The following is a 17,344-nucleotide window of genomic DNA, read 5'->3' as shown; positions in this document are numbered from 1 at the left end:
TGAGAACCTATATGTACACCTAAACAGTGAAACTGCCTACTAAAATTAAAGATTTAAAATAGACCTAGATATAATATAACAGCCCAGATTTCTAGGATATGTGGAAAATTAAATGTCATACCAGAAACCAGAAAACCATAATTTGAATGAGAAAAGACAATTAACCAATGCTAATACCTGATGATTCAGATATTGGAATTATCTGACAAGGATTTTAAAGCAGCCATAAAAAAATGCTTTGAGAAGAAATCATACTTTCTTTTGAAAAAATTAAAATGGAAGATCTCAACAAAGAAATAGAAATTAACTGAAAAGAACCAGAAACTTATAAAACTGAAAAAATATTTGAAACAAAAACATTGCTAATAGAATCAATAACAGAGTGGAGATGCCCAATGATGGACAAATACCCCAGCTCCCTCCTTCAGCAAGTGGGGGAGCCTGAGGCATGGTCTACGCTGTCTCCCAGAACTCCCCAGCAGGGTTGAGCTCCTGTTTTTCCCAGTGGTAACTGTCTTAATGATCCATGGATTGCCTTTAGGTCCTGTTTCACTCATTCTCAGCCCTGTGTTTCCCAAGATCAATTCCCAAGAAAAGTTCTTGAACTCTAGTCTGTGTCTCAAGATCTCCTCAGCAACCCAACCAATACAGTTACTAATTCTTCTGACCACTCTTGAGGTGTGCAGGTAAAAGCAATGCCTATTTCAGAGTAAATCTTCACTAATAATTTCCATTATCTATACCAGTTTCATCATCTATAAAAGAGAGTTGGGCTTCCCTGGTGGCTCATTACGATAAAGAATCTGCCTGCGATGCAGGAGACATGGGTTTGATCCCTGGGTTGGGAAGATCCCCTGGAGAAGGAAATGGCAACCCACTCCTGTATTCTTGCCTGGAGAATTCCAGGGACAGAGGAGCCTGGTGGCCTAAAGTCCGTGGGGTCACAAAGAGTCAGACATGACTGAGCAACTAACACACAAAAGAGAGGCACCCCAGCTTCTTCCACTGAACTTTGTATTGTTCTCTTAAATCACAACCTCTGCAACAACCCCTGTCTTTCTTCTTTACTTGGGCTATTTTTTCCCAGGGGAAGGCTAGCAGCCTTGGCCCTGGGATGCTCAGGCAAACAAAGGCACTGCTTTAAGCCAGCACTGCCCCCCGCCTCGCCAACCCCAGTGGAATCACAGCCTCCATGGTAGGTTGGGGTTATTGTTTTTAATACCAGTGTGAAATAAATTGAAAAATTACCCATAAAATACAGGTTTTCAACAGCTGGCCTGAAATTTCTTTCCATAAACAAACAAGTTTAAAGAGATGCCTTAATGCCACCCGCCAACTCCTCCCCCAGTCTTTTATGTCCCCCTGTGGGAGTGGGGTCTGCTGAAAGTCTCGCCTCCCGGGCACAGGCAGGCTGCTGGGGGCCACGGGTCATCCCTAGGCCCTTTGCTAACCTGCATCTCTTACCCTAGTCTGTCTGCTCCATGAGGAACCTCTCAGACTCATCCCCCACCCCTAGTTCCCATACTGAGCATAGACTTAGAAGCCAAACTATCTAGGTTTGAAACAGAGATTTCATAAATATTTTTAAGCAAATTACTTATCTCTGCTTCTGTTTCCTCCACTGAAAACAGGGATCATGTTAGTACCTACTTCATAGGGTTGTTTGAGGATTAGATTAAATATATATGAAGCTCTTAGAACAGTGCCTGGCACGAGGCCACTCGGTGTAGCTGTTAGCTATTATTAGTTTTACAGGCAGAAGAGAAAGTAGGATAGAAGATGGAGCAGGAGGCTTAGTGACATTTAGATTTTCCACAGTGAGCCTTGTTTGGGGTTTCCTCTGGGGTGTTTATGTAAACATCTGCCCAGTGCCCTGCAGTTTGCAAAGCTTGCTGACATCTGCTCTTTCATCCCACCTGACATTTAACTGCAGAAGAATACAGGGCATGGGTTATGATTAGCCCAGCTTACAAAAAGGAAACTGAGGCCTAGTAGGTGAACAGACTCCCCCCATGTCTCAGAAAGTGGTAGACACCTATTTGGTGGTTCGAGGATACAAGATGAATCCTGATCCTGGTTGTAACACTCTGCCTTGACTCTCATCATAGACTTAGCCTTGGTCCTTCATCACACACTGATTCTTGACCCTGATCTTAGAATGAATCATAATCCTGGTCCTATACGGGGCTCTGACCCCATTCTTGATCATGGGCTGAGTCCCAGTTTAAGTTGTCATCTTGGGATCAGTTGGAACCTCGAATATTGTTTCACAGTAGATGCTGACTTCAGGCTCTGATGGAACCCTGATCCTATGACAGACTGAATCCTGGTCCTTTTTATAGCCCAAGTCATACTCCTAGCCCCGTACTGACATATGATCCTGGTTTCATCCTGAGCCCTCAGTGGGGTCTCTAACCTGGGACACTACTTCTAGCCTCTTTCTGTATCTACTCTGTGAATCCCAGTTTCCCCTCTTCCCCAGGATTTAGTCCATCGCCTGGAAGACAATGAGAAAGAAAACTGCTCTCAGCACCCTTTGGAGAAGACCCAGGCATCAGAGCAGGATTTACAACCTATTACAGGAGGCAAGACCCTCATCTCCTTACCTGTGTTTGAAAACCCCCCTAATCCCACCCAGAGCCAGCCTCGAAGACCCAAGCCCTCCTGATGCCAGAACTCTGAGGAGTTCTATTGTTTGGGTGGCTTTCAGTTCTGATTATTTAATACAGTAGTTCATGGTTTTACACTCACAGCCCTGGTCCGCTGGGATAGGGGTTTTCTTGCTTTTGCGGTTAAAGTTGTAACACTTTTTCAAACAAAGGGAAAAATTTTAAAACAACAGTGAAAATATTTCTAAAACATGTTCACCATCAAGTTGATCTCTCAGGAACTGACTAGGGGAGAGAAGGGAAGGACAAAGAGAAGTTTTGCATAGTTGGGGGAGGCAGGTCTCTGGTGGGCTGGGGCAGATGTGCAGGGACCAGCCTTGGCTCTGGGGAGATGGGGGGGGAACTGACTGCAGGAAAGTGAAGGAAAAAGTCAAGGTTCATACCTCTGAACCTTCCCACTCTTGAAGAAGTTGAGCCTCTTACTTGCTACGCACCCTTAACTGTGAGCCTCACTTTTTGTCTGTGAAATGGAGATGATACATCTGTCCAAGGAAGACTCTGGAGATCAAATGACGACTGCAGAGCACCCAGCTCAAGTTCTGACTTGAGTGGGGGTGGGTGCAAATTATAGCAGTTGATGTCGTTATTATTTATACATATTTATATATAAAAATATGTATATATATATATAACAATATAGAAATATATTGTTTGTCAGCTGAGAGGCAGTAGAGCTTGGTGGTAAATGGAGGCCAGCATCAGACCACCTGGGTTCAAGTTCTGGTTCTATTACTTATTTATTACTTGACCTTCCGATGGCTCAGCAGGTAAAGACTCCACCTGCAATGCAGGAGTCACAGGAGACACAAGTTCAATCCCTAGATCAGGAAGAGCCCCTGGAGTAGGAAATGGCAACCCACTCCAGTATTCTTGCTTGGGAAATCCCATGAACACATGAGCCTGACGGGCTATAGTCCATGGGGTTGCAGAGTCAGACCCGACTGAGCATGCACACATGATATGTGACCTTGGGCAATTTGTGGAACCCTTCTGTGCCTTAGTTTCCTCGTCTGTAAAATGGGCATGGTAATCAAGTTATTGTGAGGGTTAAAATGAGTTAAGGCATGCAAAGCACTTAGAACTTGCCTGGCACACTGTAAGTGCCTAATACGTGTTGTTGTTTAGTCACCAAGTCGGGTGAGCATTTCAGGCAGTGGAAACAGCAGATCCAAAGGCTCAGAGGTGGGAATGAACTTGGGCTCAAAGTAGTGAAGGGAGGTAGAGTGGCTGGAGTGGAGGGAGCAGGGAGTGGTGTGTGGGAAGTAGGGCAGAGCAGAAGCACCGGTGGTGGGCTTGGGACATGCACAGCCTTGTTGGGGTGTATTCCCAGGGAGATGGGAGGGGTGGGTGGTGGTGGGGATAAGGAAGCAGGAGCTGCGACCTTTGAGGAGGACTGGGGAGGGACAAGATCAGACACTAGCATTAGAAAAGCTGGAGTTCTGGGTCCTTCTACTCTCTCCCCTTAATTCTCACAACAACCCATTTCACAGATGGGGAAATGGAGGCCCCAGAGAGTCACACAGAGGGAACACAGATCTGGCTGCCACTAGGTCCAGAGCCCTAGCTCCCTGATCTCCCCCTTGTCTTCTCTGGCATCTGACTCCCAGCCCTAAGGATCCTCAGGACCCATAGCCTCCCGCAGCCCACACAGTCCTCAACCACCTTCTTCCTAGCCAGCTCAGCCAAAATTGGGCTGAGGAAAAAGTGACAGGCATCAACCCTCCAGTTATCTTCAGTCCTCTTAATCCCAGCCCTTACCTGGGGGCCTCCCTAGTCTCTCTCCAATTCCTTGTAACTTCAGACCAGTTCAGTTCCTGGGAATTCTTGGTAAAGATATCCACAGTCCCAAGTCTCCCGCTCCTGCCATTTCTCCGGCTCCATCAGTGGGTGCCCTGCCCATACCATTTGGTGTTCACCATTTAGATACTTGCTGGCCAGACCCTGGGGCTCTGACCACCCACCAGGCAGGCTGGGAGAGTTAGCACCCTGGGAGATGGTAGATAAGCCTTAGCTTCCTTGCCCCTTGGGTGGGATGACTCTTGTCTCCAGACTTCCCAGTAGGATGGAAACCAGGTTGCCCACTTGCTTTCTGGGGTCTGCTCCCAAGTAACCCATTTGCACTTGAACTCTCAATGGCACCCCACTCCAGTACTTTTGCCTAGAAAATCCCATGGACGGAGGAGTCTGGTGGGCTGCAGTCCATGGCGTCGCTAGAGTCGGACACGACTGAGTGACATCACTTTCACTTTTCACTTTCATGCATTGGAGAAGGAAATGGCAACCCACTCCAGTGTTCTTGACTGGAGAATCCCAGGGACGGGGAAGCCTAGTGGGCTGCCGTCTATTGGGTCGCACAGAGTCGGACACGACTGAAGCGACTTAGCAGCAGCAGCAGCAGCATGGATGTTGTGAGGATTAAAAGAGATTGTTGCAGCAGCAGCAGCAAGATAAGCACCATGGCTAGTCAGTTTTACCTGTGAAATAGCTCTCAAACCCAGATCCTTCTGTCCATCACCTCTGTGACTGCCCACCTAGTCCAAGTGCCCGGCACTTCCTGCATGTATGCATGGGAAGGCCTCCCAGGTGGTCTTCCAGTTTTGCCTCTGCCTCCGACCCCCCAAAAGCCAAAGGGATCTGATATAAAGGAAACCAGGTCATTTCCTTCTCCTGCTTAACACTTGCTGTGGCCCCCGTTTCTCCCCTCATCACAGCCTGCAGGGCCCACAGGATGTGGTCCTGCTGACCTCTTCTCACCTCTCCCCCGGGCCACACTGGTTGCCTTCCTGCTCTTCAGACACACCCCCTGACAACGGTCTTGGGGCCTTTTATCTTGCTGTTCCCTCTGCCTGGAACACTCCCCAGATCTCCCACGCTGAGCTCTTTCTGGTCCTCCTGTTCTCAGCTTGAATGTCACCTTCTCGGGGAGGCATTCCTTGATCACGTAATCAAGGAGTCCCGATTCTCCATCACCATGCTCCGTCCCTTTAGCCTGCTTCATTCCCTTTAAGCCTTTTCCCACCATCTGAGTTGGCCTTGTGGATTTGCTCTCTTGCTGACTGTGACTGTACTCCCAAACCAGGGACCTTGTCTGCACACAATGGGCTTCTTGCCCCAGGCCCTCAGCTGGCTTCTGAGTCTAGCTGTGAGTTTGGTGATGTCCCCGCCCTCTTGGAGTTGATAATCTGATTGGACAGGGGCTGGGGGTGGCAGACAGATGATGCACCAGTTGCGGAAAACGCCACAAAGGAAAAGGACTGGGAGAGAGAGAGTAGCCAGCTGGGGGAGCAGTAGTGGTTTAGCCGCTCAGTTGTGTCCGATTCTTTGCGACCCCATGGCCTGTAGCCCGCCAGGCTCCTCTGTCCATTGGATTCTCCAGGCAAGAATACTGGGGTGGGTTGCCATTTCCTTCTCCAGGGGATCTTCCTGACCCAGGGATCGAACCCAGGTCTCCTGCATTACAGGCAGATTCTTAGGGGTAATATTCTCTAAGAGAAAGGGAGATTGGATATGGGGTCCTTGCCTCAGGTACCAGCAGGAAGCTTACCAGCCCTCACTTGGCTGTTTTCTGCATCCCTAGTTCTTGGTTCTTCTTTATGTGAGGAGAAGGGAAAGATGGCTGCTCATGGTCCTGAACTAGCCAGAATTCCTACCCCTGGGTGCAACCCCCTTTGCTAGCTTCCTTCTTCTCTTGGTTCAGCTGGCCAGCTCTGCCTCCCCACCCTCCTCCATCTGCCTCCAGTCTCTGGTCTCTGTCCTGTCCACCCCACTTTGCTCCCATCTTCACTTCACTTCTCTCTGTCATCATGAAACATCTCAGAAGTTATGCCCATCTGTGTGGTGGCTGCTTTCTCACCCTCTTCTCTCTCCATCCTCCCTGAAGGTTTGGCTTCCACTCTTCCTCTGTACTCAGCGGATCTGGTCACTTTTTGTCAGGAGATCCACTTTTTTCTAGGACTCTGCAGCTGGTATGGGTGGGGGCTTCTGGCTCAGAGTCTCCCAGGAGGTTGCTGTCCAGATATCAGCTGGGGCCACCCACGCCTGAAGGTTTCGCTGCAACCAGAGAGTCTGCCCCCAAGGTGGCTCACTCACATGGCCAGCAAGCTGGTGCTGGCTCTTGACTGGGGATCTTGGTTCCTCTCCATGTGGGCCCCTCCACAGGGCTGCTTAAGTCTCCTCGCTACATGGCAGCTCATTTCCCCAGTGAAGGATTCCATACTAAGCACATTACACACAATCTCTTTTAATCCTCACAACATCCATGCTGCTGCTGCTGCTGCTAAGTTGCTTCAGTCGTGTCCGACTCTGTGCAACCCCATAGATGGCAACCCACCAGGCTCCGCCGTCCATGGGATTCTCCAGTCAAGAACACTGGAGTGGGTTGCCATTTCCTTCTCCAATGCATGAAAGTGAAAAGTGAAAGTGAAGTCATTCAGTTGTGTCTGACTCTAGCGACCCCATGGACTGCAGCCTACCAGGCTCCTCCATCCATGGGATTTTCCAGGCAAGAGTACTGGAGTGGGGTGCCATTGCCTTCTCCGTACAACATCCATAAGGGCCCCAAATAATGATTATATACATTTCTCAGATGAAGAAACCAGAGTTCAGAGAGAAGAAGTAACTTACCCAAGTCAAGGGCACAGCTAGGATTCAACTTCAGATCTCTCTGGTTCCAAAGCCCTACTCCTTACTACTGGGCTGCCTCTCTGAATCATCACAAAGTTCCAGCAAATAATCTGTGGCTGGGAATCACTTTGATTTGATTTGATTTAAATTTCCTCTTACTGGTAGCCTGGTCCCACTCACTCCATTGTGGGTGCTGCCCTTTTTTAGACCCTTTATCAATGAGTCACTGGTGTTACCCATTCTTCCTTCCCAATATTCTCGCCATCCCCTTCTTCTTTTTCCCAGCCCTACACTTTCAGTCTTATCTTGGGCCATCTGGTCTCCTACCTGGAGACAAAGTCAGAAGAGGCAATACTTTCTGCTGACATTCTTTGATCTTACCCACCCAGTCTACCCTCAGCTCTCCTCTACCCATCCTCTTAGAAGACAGAGATGCAAAGGATGACCCCATAAGGCAGAATTCATTTTGCATATTTTGCAGATATGGAAATAGAGGATCAGCTAAGGTAACATAAGGAGTGGGGAGAGGACTGGAACAAAAACACAGGCTTGTCTTATTTCAAACCCTATGCTCTTTCCACTCTACCCACTGACCTATCAACTCATCCACCCACCCTCCTATCCTCTCATCCATCCATTGACCCATCCACCTATCAATCAGTCAACCCATCTTCCCATCTACAAACCTATAATCACCCATCTTTTTACACTTCCATTCTCTCATCCATCCATCCGTCCATCTATCCATCCATCCCCCCATGCTCCAATCCACTTAATCCACCCATTTATTTGATAGTTACTGAGAACCTCCCATCCATCAATCACTATTCTAAGGACTGAAGTTGGCTTTGAGCTAGACAAAGTCCTGCCCTCTTGGAGTTCACATTTTGGTTGTGGGAGGCAGACAACAAATAAATGCACTCTGCATGTGAGGCTTAAGTGCCTCAAAGAAAAGTAAAGAGGAGAGCAATGTTGAGAGCAACTAAGACAAGTTGATGGTTAAGGAAGTCCTCTCTGACAAGGTGTCACTTAAGCAGCAGTCCGAAGGAAGTGAGAAAGCAAATCTTTGTGACAACTGCAGAGAAGAATATTCCAGGTAGAAGGAACAGCCATGCAAAGGCCTTGAGGTGGAAATGGGCTTCATGGGCCTGAGAATCAGCAGGGAGGCTGGTGTGGATGAAGCAAAATGAGGGAAGGAGAGATGGAAGAGGAAGAGACTGGTTAGGCTAGATGACCTCCACCCTTGTTGGTCACTGTGAAAACAGTTACCCACACTATCTGAAAGTAAAGCATTCCTATGAAAACTTTTGTAAGCCAAAATGGTGTAGGCTGAAAAAACAATTGCCTTAGGATACACCTTGATGCGGAAGCTGAAGCTCCAATACTTTGGCCACCTCGTGCAAAGAGCTGACTCATTGGAAAAGACCCTGATGCTGGAAAAGATTGAGGTCAGGAGGAAAAGGGGTCAACAGAGGATGAGATGGTTCGATGGTATCACTGACTCAATGGACATGAGTTTGAGCAAACTCCAGGAGATAGTGAAGGACAAGGAAGCCTGGCGTACTCACAAAGAATCGGACACGAGAGCAACTGAACAACAAACATCTTGCTGATGGATATGCACAATATAAACCGAGATAAAGCACAGATGCTCACAGACACAGTTCAAAGCTATGGTGGTTTGATACTGAGATGCTGAGTGTAGTTCTGGGCGGATGGAGCTGGGTGCGGCCCCTCTTGCTGCCCAGGCAGTGTGCTGGCTTGATAAGGACTTGCTGCAAAACAAACGCTGAGTGCTATTTTGTCTTCACTTTTTTTCTTTTTGTAAAAGTGAAAATCCTTTTTGGATTTATTTTGGTTAGTGTAAACAGGTACTAAAGTAGATGTTTCATAAAAGCAGAGTGGTCTAAAGTGAACTTTCATAAAGTGGGGGATGCCTATAAATGAATTCTGTTTCCATTGAGTTAGCCAACAGGGTCGCTCCAATAATAGATTGATTCCTCATCTGCCAAGGAAGGGGCCACAGAGCTGTGGGCATCAATACTTCCTGATCTCTCTTTTCAACCAACCAGCCCAGTGCCTTTCACAACTGCCACTGGAGCTGGCGCCAGAGACAGGTGCCTAGGAGGCTGAGTCCTGTGCCTCAGTTTCCACAGGAGATGAGCCTGTCCTTCACTGGGTGAGGAAGGAGAGGGGCTAACCATTCCTGAACACTATTAACATCTCTCAACCTATTTCATCTTCACCACTTTCCAAAGCTGGTGTCATTGAATCCATCTTATAGCAGAGGAAATTGAGGCTCTGAGAGGTCATGAGCTTGCTTCAGGTCACATGGCCAGGAGATGGCACCAAATTCACCCATATTTCTACTTTTTCAACTCTACTCAATTAAATCTTTCAAAAACTTAGCTTGAGTTCCTACTGGGTGCTGGACTCAGCGTAAGAGACACTTGTAGCCTTATGGCCAATTTTGAAGGCCAACTTCATAGTCACCTGGCACAACCTGGCACCATTCTCTTGATGGGAAACAAGAGACGCTCTGAAGGTACATCCTGCAGGTCACACAGCTTAGAGAGGAGGAGGCTGGGAGAGTAATAGCTTATTTTATTACACCTCTGAACGGTCAGAAAGGGAGAGAAGCCATATTTTCCTCCACAACTTTAGTAACTTGACTTGGAGCTTGACAACAGATGTGTCCCCAGACTGTTGGCTATAAACCAAACCAATTTTCTCTACCGATTGTCATTGTGTTTGGGGGCATAGAGCCTGGGACATAGTTGTGCCTATTCTGGGGTAATAATTCCATCAAATAAGCACATCTGATAAAAGGCAGAATTTATTCATCAATAGATTTCTTAACTGATCAATCAATTGATTTCTATGTCCCTATTGTACAAAGGATTTGAGGCAGCTTAGGAAGAAAGTAAAGAGTGGAAACTGGTCATCTTCTGTGAATCTTACATTCTGCTCATCAAGGAATACAAAAAAAAAAAAAAAAAAATCCAGCTGCTACATAGCTGGGGAACAAATTCTTGGTATGGAAGTAATTCTTCTAAGGCCAGTGTCCTCAGAGTACATTCCAAATGCTTTTCCTATTTTCAAATTTAATTAGGAGATGTTTCTGTAGTGTGAGTCATCTTTTAATAATGGGGGGTGTTTATTAGGGAGTGGGTGGGAAGGGGACAGGACAGTTGGACAATTCAAATCTGAGCTCCCTGGGTGTGTGATCTTGGGTAGCCACTTCACTGTCTGAGCACCAGCTCCTTTGTCTGTAAATTAAGATTTAGGTAGCATAGATTTGGGGAATGCTAAACTAGCTCATACGGGCTTCCCTGGTAGCTCAGCTGGTAAAGCATCTGCCTGCAATGCAGGAGACCCTGGTTTGATTCCTGGGGCAGGAAGATTCCCTGGAGATGGGATAAGCTACCCACTCCACTTTTGATGGGCTTCCCTGGTGGCTCAGATGGTAAAGAATCCACCTGCAGTGCAGGAGACCTGGGTTCAACCCATGGATTGAGAAGATCCCCTGAAGGAGAGCATGGCAACCCATTCCAGTATTCTTGCCTGGAGAATCCCCGTGGACAGAGGTGCCTGGCTACTGTCCACGGGGTCACAAAGAGTTGGACACAACTGAGTGACTAAGCACAGCACAAACTAGATCATACATATGAAAAAAAACCCAGCACTGTCTTCTTTTCCCATTCTTCTTCTCACTTAGTCTACTAATCAGCCTTGGGGACCATGGAAGGAATGTTGTTTTCTTCCTCCAGCATGAATTACAGCCTTCCAAAGACCATTCAGCCGCTCCTCTGGAATGGCATTTCAGATCAAGTCAGATGTACCTTCTTACACTCGCATATCTTTCTGTCTCCACACAGAGCCAAGCACATAACTGTAAAAATGTCTTTGGATAGGGTGGGAAGTTCATTCACAAAAGGGAAAAATCTCCTGGGTTGGGAAGGAGCCCTAGAATATAAGTGCTAAGATTTGGTTAAAGGGTAAGAAGAGGGCATCTGGGAGTTACCGCAAATGGAGGCAGGACTGAGCTGAACAATGCTGTTGTTGAAGGTGATGGTGGTAGATTATAGTCAAAGAGAGGGAGAGAGCACAAGAGCTGGAAGGGAAAATATGAGCTTCCATGAAAGAAAAGGGCTGATTCACTGATTCGTTTTGGGGATGAGCATCTCTTCCCCCCTGCTGGAGAGATCTCTGCTTCTCTGGGACAACAGGCATTGGTCAGGGTTTGCCCATCATGCTTTCTTACTCCCTTTCCTCTGTCTCTGGGGAACTCTTCCAATTCTGGGAGTCTGGATGAAGGTGTCAGTCAAGATGCCTGTCATTCTGGCTACAAGAGGAGGGCTTTCTAGTTAGACTAGAACTGGAGCCAGTTGGAATCTTTTCTTTCTGTTGGGGCTACAGAGAGGATCTCCCTCTTCAGGCTATTGCAGTGTAGTCTTGGGGATGTTGTTTCATTATTTATACCACATGGAGCAAAGCTTGTCTGAAGCAGAAAAAAATGATGCTACCCAATAGAGATACAGAGAGAAGCAAAGCTAAGTGTAGGGGGAGGGCTGCCAATATTGTCCATGTGTCTGCATCTCACCATACCCACAGCCCATTGGACGTGACCTTTTTGGGATTACTACATTCCCTTTGTTCAACAAGATTTCTGAAATAGGGAACTAAAATACTTCTGATTGGTACAGCTGGCAAATCAAGACAGACCTCCTCTTTAGAAATAGCCAGAGCAGGAATGGAATGCAGTAGACATGGAGAGGCTGAGTGAAGGTCTAAGATATTCTGCTGACTCACTGCAGCCCTTGCTCAAGTCACTGCCCCTCTCTGGGCCTCAGATTCATCATTGGTGGTGAAATGAACAGGAAATAACATCATTTATTTATGCCTCATCTTGTTGTGATTATATTTTAAGGCAGCTTACAAATATTAAGAGATTGAGCCAAAGCAAGAATGACACCCAGTTGTGAATGCGACTGGTGATGGAAGTAAAATCTGATGCTGTAAAGAGCAATATTGCATAGGAACCTGGAATGTTAGGTACATGAATCAAGGCAAATTGGAAGTGGTAAAACAGGAGATGGCAAGAGTGAACATCAACATTTTAGGAAGTAGTGAACTAAAATGGACTGGAATGGGTGAATTTAACTTAGATGATCATTATAGCTACTACTGTGGGCAAGAATGCCTTAAAAGAAATGGAATAGACCTCATAGTCAACAAAAGAGTCTGAAATGCAGTAGTTGGGTACAATCTCAAAAATGAAAGAATGATCTTTGTTCATTGCCAAGGCAAACCATTCAATATCACAGTAATCCAACTCTATGCCCCAACCAGTAATGCTGAAAAAGCTGAAGTTGAACAGTTCTATAAAGACATACAAGACCTTCAGAACTAACACCTAAAAAAGATGTCCTTTTCATTATAGGGGACTGGAATGAAAAAGTAGGAAGTAAAGAGATACCTGGAGTAACAGGCAAATTTGGCCTTGGAGTATAGAATGAAGCAGGGCAAAGGCTAACAGAGTTTTGCCAAGAGAATTCACTGGTCATAGCAAACACCCTCTTCCAACAACACAGGAGAAGACGCTACACATGGACTTCACCAGATGGTCAACACCGAAATAAGATTGATTATATTCTTTGCAGCCAAAGATGGAGAAGCTCTATACAGTCAGCAAAAAAACACCAGGAGCTGACTGTGGCTCAGATCATGAACTCCTTATTGCCAAATTCAGACTTAAATTGAAGAAAGTAGGGAAAACCACTAGACCATTCAGGTATGACCTAAATCAAATCCCTTATGATTATATAAGTGACAAAGAGATTCAAGCAATTAGATCTGATAGACAGACTGCCTGAAGAACTATGGATGGAGGAGGTTCATGACATTGTACAGGAGGCAGTGATGATCAAGACCATCCCCCCAAAAAAAGAAATGCAAAAAGGCAAATGGTTGTCTGAGGAGGCCTTACAAATAGCTGAGAAAAAAGAGAAGCTAAAGGCAGAGGAGAAAAGGAAAGATATACCCATCTGAATGCAAAGTTCCAAAAATTAGCAAGGAGAGACGAGAAACCTTCCTCAGTGATCAGTGCAAAGAAATAGAGGAAAACAACAGAATAGGAAAGACTAGAGATTTCTTCAAGAAAATTAAAGATACCAAGGGAACATTTCATGCAAAGATGGGCACAATAAAGGACAGAAATGGATGGACCTAACAAAAGCAGAAGATATTAAGAAGAGGTGGCAAGAATACACAGAAGAACTATACAAAAAAGATCTTCATGACCCAGATAACCACGATGATGTGATCACTCACCTAGAGCCAGACATCTTGGAACATGAAGTCAAGTTGGCCTTAGGAAGCATCACTAAGAACAAAGCTAGTGTAGGTGGTGGAATTCCAGTTGAGCTATTTCAAATCCTAAAGATGCTGTGAACATGCTGCATTAAATATGCCAGCAAATTTGGAAAACTCAGCAGTGGCCACAGGACTGGAAAAGGTCAGTTTTTATTCCAATCCCAAATAAAGACAATGCCAAAGAATGTTCAACCTACCACACAATTGCACTCATCTCACACACTAGCAAAGTAATGCTCTAAGTCCTCCAATCCAGGCTTCAACAGTATGTGAACTGTGAACTTGGAGATGTTCAAGCTGGATTTAGAAAAGACAGAGGAACCAGAGATCAAATTGCCAACATCTGTTGGATCATAGAAAAAGCAAGAGTTCCAGAAAAACATCTATTTCCGCTTTACCGACTATGCCAAAGCCTTTGACTGTGTGGATCACAACAAACTGTGGAAAATTCTTCAAGAGATGGGAATACCAGATCACCTGACCTGCCTCCTGAGAAGTCTGTATGCAGGTCAAGATGCAACAGTTAGAACCAGACATGGAACAACAGACTGGTTCCAAATCGGGAAAGGAGTATGTCAAGGCTGTATATTGTCACCCTGCTTATTTAACTTATATGCAGAGTACATCATGAGAAATGCTGGGCTGGATGAAGCACAAGCTGGAATCAAGATTGCTGGGAGAAATATCAATAACCTCAGATATGCAGATGACACCACCCTTATGGCAGAAAGCAAAGAAAAACTAAAGAGCCTCTTGATGAAAATGAAAGAGGAGAGTGAAAAAACTGGCTTAAAACTCAACATCCAGAAAACTAAGATCATTGCCTCTGGTCCCATCACTTCATGGCGAAGAGATGGGGAAACAATGGAAACAGTAAGAGACTTTGTTTTGGGGGGGGCTCCAAAATCTCTGCAGATGGTGACTGCAGCCATGAAATTAAAAGACACTTGTTACTTTGAAGAAAAGCTATAACCAACCTAGATCAGATCAGATCAGATCAGTCACTCATTCGTGTCCGACTCTTTGCAACCCCATGAATTGCAGCACGCCAGGCCTCCCTGTCCATCACCAACTCCCGGAGTTCACCCAGACTCACATCCATCGAGTCAGTGATGCCATCCAGCCATCTCATCTTCTGTCGTCCCCTTCTCCTCCTGCCCCCAATCCCTCCCAGCATCAGAGTCTTTTCCAATGAGTCAACTCTTTGCATGAGGTGTCCAAAGTACTGGAGTTTCAGCTTTAGCATCATTCCTTCCAAAGAAATCCCAGGGCTGATCTCCTTCAGAATGGACTGGTTGGATCTCCTTGCAGTCCAAGGGACTCTCAAGAGTCTTCTCCAACACCACAGTTCAAAAGCATCAATTCTTTGGGCTCAGCCTTTTTCACAGTCCAACTCTCACATCCATACATGACCACAGGAAAAACCAAAGCCTTGACTAGACGAACCTTTGTTGGCAAAGTAATGTCTCTGCTTTTGAATATGCTATCTAGGTTGGTCATAAATTTCCTTCCAAGGAGTAAGTGTCTTTTAATTTCATGGCTGCGGTCACTGTCTTTAGTGATTTTGGAGCCCAGAAAAATAACCAACCTAGAGAACATATTAAAAATCAGAGACATTACTTTGCCAACAAAGGTTCATCTAGTCAAAGCTATGGTTTCTCCAGTAGTCACGTATGGATCTGAGAGTTGGACTATAAAGAAAGCTGAGCACTGAAGAATTGATGCCTTTGAACTGTGGTGTTGGAGAAGACTCTTGAGAGTTCCTTGGACTGCAAGGAGATCCAACCAGTCAATCCTAAAGGAAATCAGTCCTGAATAGTCATTGGAAGGACTGATGCTGAAGCTAAAGCTCCAGTACTTTGGCCACCTGATGCGAAGAAATGACTCATGGGAAAAGACTCTGATGATGGGAAAGATTGAAGGTGGGAGGAAAACGGAAGGACAGAGGATCAGATGGTTGGATGGCATCACCAAATCAATGGACATGAGTTTGAGCAAGCTCTGAGAGTTGGTGATAGGGAAGCCTGGCGTGCTGCAGTCCATGGTGTCACAAAGAGTTGGACATGACTGAGTGACTGAACTGAACTATAGATATTATAAAACCAGAAGATGAGTAAACAGGTAATGAAATTGAGAGGAGGAAAAAGAATGTGAGCTCAAGGATGAGACCAAGTTCCTGAATGAGTGCTGTGAGGTTCTGAACAGATGTCAGAAGTGACTAGCACGGTTTGTTCTGAGCTTTCTTACAGTCAAAGTGAAGAAAGAAAAACATGGTTACATGGTTTCATAGCGGGGAAACCCCCAAGCCAGTTCCCGAGCAGAAGACCAACTTTTCCTGGAATAAAAATTTAGACTAAATTTTCTGTTTTTCCCCATTATAAAGACTTTGTGAAACACCATGATCAGAGAGAAAAGACAAGTAACAGGCTGGAGAAAATATTAATAGTTGCAACAAATATAAATCAGAGGATTTAAATCCATAATAAATCAAGACCTCATTCAAATCTGTCAGAAAACACATCATCATAAAATGGGCAAAGGGGAATAAAGAACCAATTCACAGCAGAATTCACAATAGATAAAATACCTGTCAAATCAGCAAAAACCATCAAAAGAATGGGCAATACCAGTGTTGTTGAAGATATGAGGCAATGGACCAGCTCAGACACCTCTGTTTTCTTTTAGAAAATGAGATGGCTGGTTGGCATCATGGACTCAATAGATATGAGTTTGAGCAAGCTCCAGGAGATGGTGAAGGACAAGGAAGCCTGGTGTGCTACAGTCCATGGGGTTGCACAGAGTTGGACACGACTGAATGACTGAACAACAACAACATCATTTGACATATTGTATGTTTATGTGTTTATCTGTTTGGGACAGTTTCCCTGACCAGACTGTGAGTTCCATGAGAATGACTATTGCCTTTTCACTGTTAAATCCCCAGCACATAGAACAATATCCCAGAACAGAGTCATAGGTGCTCAATAAATATTTAGCAAAGAGCATGAGCAAGTGACATGAATGAACAGACAGCATGTAAATTAGTGTAGCATATTTTGGAAGGTGATCTGGCAGCATCCATTCGATTTTAAAGCCTCACTCACTGATTCAGAAATTCCTCCTTTGGCCATCTTCTCAACAGAAACACACAAATTCTCAAAGGAATGGATCAAAGAATGTTCTGTTAAATGGCATTGTTAAATGGCAAAAGTTGGAACTAACCTAAATGCACAATAACAAGACACTGATTAAGTTATGGTATGTCCTCACTACAGTCCATGGAATTCTCCAGGCCAGAATACTGGAGTGGGTAGCCTTTCCCTTCTCCAGAGGATCTTCCCAACCCAGGGATCAAACCCAGGTCTCCCACATTTCAGGAGAATTCTTTACCAGCTGAGCCACCAGGGAAGCCCATGGAATACCATATGTACTTCTTTAAAAAAGTAAGAACAGATTTATGATACTTAATGTGGTCTGATCTCTAGGACACATTACTCAAAGAAAATAGCCAGTCACAGAGCAACAGCAGGTAGTATCTGTGGGAAAAACAAAAACTCTATTTCTCATCCATCTATGTATCTATATATCTATTTCATATATCTACCACTGTGAACAGTTTGGTCAATCTATCCATACAAACAGACAAATATCTTGGAAAGAAAGACCAAACTGTTCAC

The sequence above is a fragment of the Bos indicus genome, chromosome 13 (assembly GCF_029378745.1).
Source record: "Bos indicus isolate NIAB-ARS_2022 breed Sahiwal x Tharparkar chromosome 13, NIAB-ARS_B.indTharparkar_mat_pri_1.0, whole genome shotgun sequence".
Taxonomy (NCBI): domain Eukaryota; kingdom Metazoa; phylum Chordata; class Mammalia; order Artiodactyla; family Bovidae; genus Bos; species Bos indicus.
The sequence above is the reverse complement of the archived record's forward strand: the minus strand, read 5'-3'. Positions refer to the sequence as shown.